Source organism: Lathyrus oleraceus, chromosome 1 (assembly GCF_024323335.1).
Source record: "Lathyrus oleraceus cultivar Zhongwan6 chromosome 1, CAAS_Psat_ZW6_1.0, whole genome shotgun sequence".
Taxonomy (NCBI): Eukaryota; Viridiplantae; Streptophyta; class Magnoliopsida; order Fabales; family Fabaceae; genus Lathyrus; species Lathyrus oleraceus.
The window spans coordinates 299537466-299548675 of NC_066579.1; the positions used below are offsets into that span (position 1 = coordinate 299537466).

The 11210-nt window shown below is 40.5% G+C and overlaps 1 non-coding gene and 1 pseudogene across 1 annotated transcript; one reads left to right on the forward strand and one right to left on the reverse strand.

Annotated features, from left to right (window-relative positions):
* Positions 1 to 8219: 8219 nt before the first annotated feature.
* On the reverse strand, positions 8220 to 9283 carry LOC127104009 (uncharacterized; annotated as a pseudogene).
* An 874-nt stretch (positions 9284 to 10157) lies between these two features.
* On the forward strand, positions 10158 to 10265 carry LOC127116663 (small nucleolar RNA R71). Its single transcript, XR_007801466.1, has one exon. It is a non-coding gene; the product is annotated as a small nucleolar RNA R71 (small nucleolar RNA).
* The last annotated feature ends 945 nt before the right edge of the window (positions 10266 to 11210 follow it).

Genomic DNA, 11210 nt, shown 5'->3' on the forward strand with positions numbered 1-11210 from the left:
AACGCTGAGCATATTCTCTAAAGGTTTCCTTGGAAGTCTGAGACATTCCTTGCAACAAGGTCCGATTTGGAGCCATGTCCAAGTTGTATTGATATTACTTGACAAAAGCCTCTGCCAAGTCTTTCCAGCTCTTGACGGTAGTACGAGACAAATGAGAATACCATTCACGAGAAGCTCTAGTTAAACTGTCTTTAAAATAGTACATCCACAGCTTTTCATCTTCAATGTGAGCTCCCAACCTTCCCAGATAAGACTGGAGATGAGTGCGTGGGCAAGAAGCCCCGTTGTATTTCTCAAAAGTAGGGGGTTTGAACTTGTGAGGGATCCTTACTCCCTGAACCAGACCAAGATTGGTGACATCAAAACCTAAGGAATTTTGAGACTCCAAAGATTTGAGCTTCTCAGCAAGCTCATCCATACGGAGAGTGGTCTCGAGGGCCTCGTCGTGCAAAGAAAATTGATCATACTGATAATCTTCAGTAACGGGGCGCCCGTTAATCCGAATCCCTTGATTCACATTGTACCTTCCGCCAATACCATTCCCAACATTTCCCGTGTTGCCAACATTACCCGGGTTTCCATCAACATTTGCGTTACCATGGTTACCAGTGTTCCTAGGGTTACCAGGGTTCCCAGGGTTACTAGGGTTCCCCTCAGCACTTGGTATTTCCACCTCTGGATCGGGCCTCGGTTGCTCAACCAAAACCCTCAGCTTTTCCTGGCCTTCTGCCATACCAGTCATCAATGTCATGAACTGATCCATCCTTTCACGCATATCAGCCAGTTCTTTCTGTATCTGGTCCATTGCTAGTCGTGGACGGTTTTCCTTTGTCGGGTACCTGTGAACTCGCTTGGGACCAATAACTGCCTACAACAGGGAACAAACATTAGACACTGCGGTGACACCTGAAAAACAAACGAGGGTTAGTATGCATGGTATGCGATGCACTACTTATTCGATTTTAAGGCCCCCCTTTAAAAAGGGAATACCCTGCAAATGAATAAGCATGAGATGTTGGATGCAAATATGCAGATGATGTTGTGCAATGCAATGGCATGTCAATCAGAATTGCTGGATTCGCTTGAACATTTGTCAGGTTGCACTGCCTGGAGAGAAATTAAGAGGATCAAGCAAAGCACACCAAACAAAGGTCATGGGATGGATCATGTTATCCTTAATATCAACCATCCATTTTTGGTGGATTATGGTTTACACCTTATCAACACCCAAGTTTCATTGATATTAAGGATACCTGAACGGATCAACCATGAATCAAGGGTTTGTTGCAAGTCACGAGCATGGAGTTTAGGTTAAGAACCACCCAAAGGGAGTGTACTAAGGTTTAAACCTGCCAAACATGTTCTACAAAAGGTTCCCATAGTCATCATCCCATCTTTCGGATATTATCGGAGGAACGACTACTCGTATTCCAAAAATATTCTCAAGAGAGACTCTTATGAGTGTAGTATCGCGTAACAATCGTATCAAATCTTACACTTGAACGACTTTCGCACTACATCCTACGAATAGGCCAAGATGGGTTTGGTAAACTAAGGTCCTTGGCTTCTAAGGTCTATATTGGAAAAACTAATGTCTAACCACAACTTACTTGTGTGACATTATTGATCTCAACATGACCTCCACCAAGTGAATGGGCTTGCAAGTCAACTTGCTAAGGAATAACTCCATACAAGTCAACAAGACTATGCCATTCTCCTATCTTAATTGCACTCGAGTCCGGGTATAGAACTCATCTCACAAACAGAACCAGCAGATACGAAAGTCATATGTACACAATGCAATAAAGCAGGTAAATGCTGAAAGATAAATAACTGTACAAAAGAATAAACACCCAATAAACAAACAACCTACAAAAGCTAGGAGGGACTCGCTCAGGGAAACCGTGTCCCCTACAGAGTGGCCAGCTATCGCAACCTGAAAAATGGAATGCGAAAAAAAACAACCGGCGAAGAAAGACAGGAGAGTCGCCACCGTGCGTTATTTATCCCAAATGAGGGAAATGAAACGCTCGAAGTAAACCTGGAAAAAGGAAAGGACAAGACAGGGTTTCGCAACTAAATATTGGGTTCGGGAGTCGATTATGCGAAGGGAAGGTATTAGCACCCCTACGCATCCGTAGTACTCTACGGGATCCACTTTTGTAGTTCTTGTCAAAAGGGTGTGGGTTTATCTAATGTGTTATTTACTAAAAAAAAGGGTCAAAAGAAAATGACTCGCACGGATGTCGCATCCACTGCATACGTATCTCATATGAATATGAGAATCAGAGTCTTCGTAGCTCGGCTACCTAGGGGTTAAGGCTAATTGTGCTCGCTAAGACATCGCGTCTTATGCCTACGTATCTCATCTGGAATGAGAATCAGAGCAAGCCGTAGTTCGGCTAACTACGGGGTTTATGGATTGGGTTTTGGACGAACGACGTTACTACGCAATCTACCGGATGCTCGACCTTGGGAGACTTACTCGCCTTTAGTAGAAGGAGTTAACGTGTTCTTAGGAGAAGAAAAATCAATGAGTTGGTAGGGTTAGGGATGCTCATGCAAAAAGGAGTCCTGGACGGAGGAACCTGTAAAAAAAAAATAAACACACAAAAACATTGCCTCCTATCGAGGTCTTTCAGCTAGGAAAGCAGTAAAATGCGGGAAAAATGTAAAAGTACCACGCGGATAAAGATCCGAAGTAACAGTAATTAACGGAACAAGGAAACCCTGAGATCCCCCCAAGCTAACACCATCAAAGAAAGTGAGTCAGTACAGGTAATCGGAATGAAACCTCCAGGCGGTATCCCACAAATAAAGTGGAACACCAGGAAAACCATCTCTGCAAGAGTCATATGAGCCCTCACAAAACAAAACTCAACAAACAGGTTAGAGAAACAAAATAGGGTAATCAAGAGTTGTCCCCAAATCAAAATGTAACCACATGAATCATGCCCTTTCAATTCACAAAAAGCTCACAAAAAGCAACCAAGGGTAGGAGGCCTAAACCTCTTGTCAAACACATGCATCAAAAGGGTATCAAATTCACCCATAATATCTCATACATTTAGAGGATTCAAATTAAAGGCATAAAGATGATGGATATAGGGCAAACCTGATTGGAGAGCTTGATTGAAATTGAGTTGCACCCGTGAGGTTTACAAAACAATCTTTAGGGTTTATGTGAGACAGAGGTGATTTTGTGCAGTTGAGTTCCCTTCAGGGTTTGGAGGCTGCTCTGAGTTCTTTGTCAGGTTTCTCTCCAGGTTTTGTCTAGGGTTTTGTTCCAAGGAAACCTCAGAGTATTTTGCTTCTCTTCCTTTTTCTGTCTCTTTTGTTTCAATGTAACTCTAGTATTTATAGTCTAATATTGGTAGCCTAGTGGGCTTTTGAGAGAGGTTCAAGTCTGAGATTTTTTCTTTTATTTTTTTATTTTTTTATTTATTTATTTATTTATTTATTTAATTAATTTTTTTTTTGTTTTTTTTTTCTAAAAAAAAAAGTTTCTTGGATCTGATTCTGATTGACATGATGAAATGCAATATGAAATGTTAAATGGCCTAAAAATGAATGCATGAATGAGGAGGGCAAATTTTGGGGGGTTACAGCAGGCGCCACATGCAGTGTGGTTTCCCATGTGTGTGCTTTTATTTTTATTTGACCATGGAATTTTAATTTACCAATAATATAGTGTATGGAAACAATAAACATGATATAATGGAATGGAATTTAATCGCAACATTGACAAATAAAAGAATCGAGTAGACGAAAAAAGATGAAATAATTTGTCTATTGGAATAAAAGGAAATGAAGTCATTAAATAAGTTCCAATGTGTAAAAGTAAATAACAATAAAATTCCAACAAGAAAATAAAATAAAATAAAAGTCAGTAAATCGGAAACACTATAATAAATCAGCCATTACAGCAACTACTGGTAGGAGGAGCGAACGAGTAGAAGTGCTGGTAAATGTGATCCAGGTTCTCTGTCACTACATCTATAAAGCCGTGGAATTCCATGCGGAGGGTGCTCAGCTCGCCTCTCAGATTGGCGACATCTGTCTGAACAGCTTCGATGGCAGCAACATGATTGATCAGAGGTGCAACAGGTATAACTGGGGCATGTGATTCAGCATTAGAGAGATAATTGTCATGGTGATCCTGGATTTGGGGTGGTGATCCATCCAAATCATAAAGCTAGTTGTTCCTATCATGTACACTCGTTCTAGGGTCAGGCAGGGTAAATAGGTGTACTGGTTGGCTGTTAATGAGGAATTCAAACACATCCGGGCCTAGGTTCCTAATGATACTGGTGTTGAAACAAAATTGGATGTTCATAGGTCGTATAACCTTGACGACTGGGTGATATACTCCCATTGCATGCGCTATCATGGTCACTAGGCATCCCACTGAGATTGGTTCATAGTCTTCCTATGCTATACGGTATAGATTAGCTATCATGAATGTAGTAGCGTTAACAGGTCGGGGCTGTGATGTGCAGTACAATATAAATAGTTTGTCTTTAGACACAACAGTTCTGTTCTTTTCCTTTCCAAATAGGATGTGAGCTAGGATCTTATAAAAGTAACGAATGGCAGGGTTATGGATGTTCTTTGATTCCATAAGGCTTGGCTCAGGATGGTTGTTTCCAGTGATGCTACCCCAAAAGAGGTCTAATTGATTGTCCACTAGTATTTCTTCCTAGGTAATGGTAAAGGTATCAGGTCCATTAGGACATTCTAGGAGTTCAAGCATTTCTCTATGGGTGTAGCGGTAGTATTTGTCAAACAACCTAAAGGTGATTAGGCCTTTGTTAAATCCCATACCATGGTTTGGCAGGTACACTAGGGAGCTTAGGAATTCTAGAGTCAACCTAGTGATGGAACTAAATTTTCTCTTTATAGCAAAGGTGTCCCATCCTAGTTGGTTAATTAGGAACATAACACTGTCTCTTATACCTAATTTGGTTATGGTGTGTTCATATGGGTATAAGGTTATTGTCATTTCTCTCTGAAATAGAGTCTCAAAACGTCTCCTTTGAGCTCTGCCTCTGAAGACTATATCCATGTAATCTACTTGTTGCATTGTGATAGTCAGTAGCTAGATAAAATCAAGTAGATAATAGCATTAAGTTAGTAATGGTCAATAATACAGAAATGTACCAATTAACTTTATGAGAAATAAATAAAGAAGAAAACAAAGAATTGAAAATTAAGCAATAGTAATAATTACATAATTTTGTGATGAAATTAAATAGTTAAAGACAGAATGTGGGTTGTCTCCCACCAAGCCCTTTGTTTATTGTCGTAGGCTCGACAAAAATAGGATAGGCTCTATTCTTTTGAATGAGCGCGAGGCTATGCAAGCTTAAGATTTGCAATGAAATCATTGTTATCAATGTTGTGGTAATGTTTCAAACGTTGGCTGTTTACTATGAATGGTTTGCTTGTTTTTCCTTTTATTTCTATTGCTCCATTCGGGAAGATATTAGTAATTTCGAATGGACCGGCCCATCTAGAACGAAGTTTTCCGGGAAAGAGTCTGAGGCGGGAGTTAAACATGAGTACTTTGTCACCTTGGTTAAACTCTTTCCTTAATATGTGATTGTCGTACCACTTTTTTGTTCTTTCTTTATAGATTCGGGTATTCTCATACGCATCTAGCCTAAGTTTTTCTAGTTCATGGATGTCTAATATTCTTTTCTCTCCTGCGGCAGTATAATTGATATTAAGGGTCTTAATGGCCCAATATGCATTATGTTCTAATTCTACTGGAAGATGACATGATTTTCCATAAACTAGCTTAAATGGTGTGGTTCCTATTGGGGTCTTATAATCTGTCCTATATGCCCACAGGGCTTCTGGTAATTTTAAAGACCAATCTTTCCTAGAGGTGGCAACTGTCTTTCCTAAGATTTGTTTCATTTCTCGGTTCGAGACTTCTACTTTCCCACTCGTCTGTGGGTGGTAGGGTGTTGCTACGCGGTGCCGGACTCCATATTTCAGTAATAGATTTTCAAAAATCCTTGAAATAAAGTGGGAGCCACCATCACTGATGACAAGTCTCGGCACTCCGAATCTAGGGAAGATTATTCGCTTAAAGAGTCTAATTACTACTTGTGTGTCGTTCATTGGAGAGGCTATCGCCTCAATCCATTTTGATACGTAATCGACCGCAACAAGGATATACTTGTTACCAAAAGAAGATGGGAAAGGTCCCATAAAATTGATTACCCAAACATCGAAAACTTCTACTTCCAAAATGCCTTTGAGCGGCATTTCGTCGCGTCTAGATATGTTGCCAGTGCGTTGACACCGGTCGCAATTTGTGATTGCGATGTGGATATCTTTCCACAGAGTAGGCCAAAATAGGCCGTCTTGCAAGATCTTAGCGCAAGTCTTCGAGGTGCTTACATGTCCTCCATAAGGAGCAGAATGACAGTGGGAAATTACATTTTCTACCTCATCTTCTGGGACACATCGACGAAAAATGCCGTCGGCGCCTCTCTTGAAAAGTAGAGGCTCATCCCAATAGTAGTGTTTAAGATCGTGGAAGAGTTTTTTCTTTTGTTGGTAGGTCAAGTCTGGCGGAAGCACCCTAGCTGCTAAGTAATTGACGAAGTCAGCGTACCATGGTAGTGTGGTTTGGGTGTAAATTGCTTCCACTACTTCGTGTGTTTTAGTATCCTTATGGGTTAACGCATCTTTAACTATATTGCTTTCTAATTGGGCTATGAGTCTTTCGTACAGAAGACCATTGTTTATAGGCACTCGTTCAGGTTCAATAACTTCCATTCTTGACAAGTGATCGGCTACAACGTTTTCAGTGCCTCTTTTATCCTTGATTTCTAGGTCAAACTCTTGTAATAGTAAGATCCACCTTAGGAGTCTTGGTTTGACGTCTTTTTTGTTTAACAGGTACCTAATTGCAGCATGGTCGGTATAGATAATTATCGTTTCTCCTACTAGGTAGGAACGGAATTTATCCAGAGCGAACACTACGGCTAAAAGTTCCTTTTCTGTGGTGGCATAGTTCATCTGTGCAGGGTCTAGGGTTCTACTTGCATTGTATATTTCATGAAGTCTCTTGTCCTTTTTTTGTCCTAAGATTGCGTCTACAGCATAGTCACTAGCGTCACACATGATTTCAAAAGGTAATCTCCAATCGGGCGGTTGCATGATAGGTGCGGTAATAAGAGATGTTTTAAGTTGTTCAAACGCCGTTAGGCATTTGTCGTCAAAGATGAATTCGACGTCTTTCATCAATAAGCCAAACAGTGGTTTGGTGATTTTTGAGAAATCTTTAATGAATCGCTGGTAGAAATCGGCGTGTCCTAAAAAGCTTCGTATTTCTCTTACGGTTTTCGGAGGCTGGAGGTTTTCTATAACTTCTATTTTAGCCTTTTCGACTTCAATCCCCTTGTTGGATACTATGTGTCAGAGATTCCTTGTCGAACCATGAAATGGCATTTTTCCCAGTTTAGCACTAGGTTCACTTTTACGCATCTCTTTAGTACCATTTAAAGATTTGATAAGCAACCTTCAAAGCTCTGTCCACATATAGAGAAATCGTCCATGAAGACTTCCATGATGTCATCTATGAAATCAGAGAAAATTGACATCATGCATCTTTGGAATATTGCGGGAGCGTCGCACAGTCCGAATGGCATTTGTCGGTAGGAGAATGTACCATATGGGCATGTGAAGGTCGTTTTCTCTTGGTCGTCGGGGTGAATAGGAATTTGGAAGAATCCCGAATAACCGTCTAGGTAGCCGAAGTGAGAATGCTTAGCCAATCTTTCAAGCATTTGATTGATAAACAATAAAGGAAAATGATCCTTCCGAGTGGCTTTGTTTAATTTTCTATAATCAATACACATTCTACTTCCAGTAACCACTATTTATGCTATAGATTCTCCTTTTTCATTGTTAACAACTGTGACGCCTCCCTTCTTTGGTACAACATGTACTGGGCTGACCCATTGGCTATCAGATATCGGGTAGATGATACCTGCTTCTAAAAGCTTTTGCACTTCTTTCTTTACTACATCACTCAGAATGGGATTTATCCTTCTTTGGTGTTCTCTAGAGGTCTTATTGTCTTCCTCTAGAATTATACGATGCATGCATATGGAAGGGCTTATTCCTTTTAGATCTAAGATATTGTAGCCTAAAGCAGTTGGGTATTTTCTTAAAACGCGTAGAAGCTTTTTGGTCTCTATCTACCCTAAGTCTGCATTTACGGTTACAAGTCGCTTAAGTTCAGTGTCTAGGAATTCGTACCTTAGATTTTTGGGTAACGTCTTAAGTTCTAGGGCTAGTTTCTTTGGGCAAGGCATATGATCGGGCATTAGTGTTAGGCATTCGCTTAGGCTCTCATCTTGGTATTCCTTACTTAAATTTTCATATTCAAAAGTAGGAGGCCTTGGAATTTTCAGTATTTCGGAGTATGATGCTTGTTCATTCTCCATCTCTCTTATGCATTCGTCGATGACATCTAGTAGACAACAGGTGTCGTCTATAGTTGGTGCCTTTAGGAATTGCGTCAAAATGAATTCGACCTTTTCCTCACCAACTTCGAAGGTTAGCTTGCCTCTTTTAACATCTATGATAGCTCCGACTGTAGCTAGGAATCGTCTTCCTAATATGATAGGGATGTTGGAATCCTCTTTTATATCCATGATTATAAAATCAGTTGGAATATAGAATTGTCCTATGCGCACCAGAATGTTTTCTAGCATACCTACGAGAAATTTAACAGAGTGGTCTGCCAGTTGTACGGACATCCTCGTAGGTCTTAGTTCTCCCATTTTTAGCCTTTCACATATGGACAAGGGCATTAAACTAATACTGGATCCTAAGTCGCAAAAAGCTTTGTCGATGACAAACTTTCCGATCACACAGGGTATGGAGAAACTACCTGGGTCTTTCAGCTTAGGAGGCATATTGTTTTGTATTAGGGCGCTACACTCAGAGTAAGTGTAACGGTTTCATTATCCTCTATCTTCTTCTTGTTAGATAATATTTCTTTGAGAAACTTAGCATATGAGGGCATTTGAGTTATGGCTTCTGTAAAGGGTATTGTGATATTCAATTGGTTTAGAAGCTCTACGAATTTTCTAAATTTCCCTATACTTTTAGATTTAACAAGTCTTTGAGGATAAGGGATATGGGGTTTATACGGTGGTGGAGGCACATAAGGTTCTTCTTTCTCTATGGCCTCTTCGTTTTTATCTTCCTCTTGTTCATCTTCCTTCTCTGTTACCTTACCTGGGTCTTGATGCATGGATGGGTTTTGAGTTCTAGGGTCCGTCCGTCCGTCTAGTTCTGTCCCACTTTGTAGTATAATAGCATTTGCACGACCTTTCGGGTTTGGTTGCGGCTGTCCCAGAAATGTGCCTCCAGGAGCAGCGGTAGGTGCTTGTTGTTGAGCCACTTGTGAGATTTGTGTTTCCAATATTTTGTTATGGGTGGCTAATGCGTCTACCTTGTTTGTTAACTGCTTGATTTTCTCACTAGTGTGTATGTTTTGATTTAAGAAATCTTTATTTGTTTGGGCTTGGGTAGCTATAAAGTTTTCCATCATTATTTCTAAGTTTGATTTCCTAGGAGCATTTTGAGTGTTTGTGGCGGCTTTTTGATATCATGGTGGTACAACAGGTGCTTGGTTAGGTGCATACAATGCATTATTATTTTTGTACGAGAAGCTAGGATGGTTCTTCCAACCTGGGTTATAGGTATTTGAGTAAGGGTTTCCTTGAGCATAGTTCACCTGGTTAATGGAGGTTCCTGTCAAGAGTTGACATTCTGGGGCAGTATGCCCTTGAACTCCGCATATCTCGTAGTTTAGTGCTACGGCAACCACGGTGGCTGCTGGTGTTATGGTCCAGTTATCTATCTTTTGAGTCAGGGCATCTACCTTGGCGTTGACATGGTCAAGACTGCTTAATTCGTACATGTCGCCCTTCGGTTGAGGTTTCTCTACAGAGGTTCTTTCGCTTCCCCATTGGTAATGATTCTGGGCCATACTTTTTTTGATGAGTTGATAGGCCTCGTTGTATGGTTTATCCATCAGTGCGCCACCTGCGGTGGCGTCTATTGTCAATCTTGTATTATTAAAGAGACCGTTATAAAAGGTGTGAATGATCAGCCATTCTTCTAGATCGTGATGTGGGCATAGCCTCATCATGTATTTGTATCTCTCCCAAGCTTCAAAAATTGATTCATTAATCTTTTTGTTTAAACCCGTTTATTTGGACTCTTAGCATAGCCGTCTTGCTAGGTGGGAAATATAGGGCTAAGAAGACTTTCTTCAACTCGTTCCACGTAGTGACAGAGTTGGATGGTAGAGACTGGAGCCAACCTCTAGCTCTATCTCTTAATGAAAATGGGAAAAGAGGAAGTCTTATAGCTTCTGAGATGACACCATTCGCTTTCACTGTGTCTGCATATTGCAAAAATACTGACAAGTGTAGGTTCAGATCCTCCGCGGGACTACCTGAAAACTGGTTTTGCTGTACGGATGACAACGGTGAGGGTTTTAGCTCAAAATTGTTGGCTTCAATCGCAGGGGAAGCAATGTTGCTATGAGGTTCATCCTGTAAAGGGATTGCATAATACTTAAGAGGACGGTTTTGCACTTGTTCGACCATCTCTGGTTGAACAACTGATTCAGAAGTAGGAATGTTCAAGTCAGGAAGATTTAGCTTGATTCGATGTTCCCGTATCAAGTCTCGTATCCGGCATTCTAATCTAAGATAACGCTCGGGTTCGTCGAGTTGTAGCTTTAATTTCTCGCCTTGAGAGCGAGTACTTGGCATACACTCGACAGATGTAGAAAGGGAAAAAAGACGGTTTGTCTTAGTCTATACTAGGAAACACTAGAGTTACGATATCGACTAAATTAGTCCTCGGCAACGGCGCCAAAAACTTGATCGCGGCTTACTAAGTCTATGTGAATCGTGACTGCAAGTGCACAGTCCTATCGCGTAGTTTTAAAGATTATCGAACCCACAAGGACTAATAATCGAACATATCATGGTCTAATGTTGCTATGTAAATCTAAGGCTGATGATTGTTCTATGATTGGAGGGATGAAGAGAATTAACTATAATATAAATAAAATAAATATGAAGATATAAGATATAGGGGATATCGGTATGCAACACATCAAACTTTGGGGATTCGATAGATAGTTGGTGTAATCTTATGGG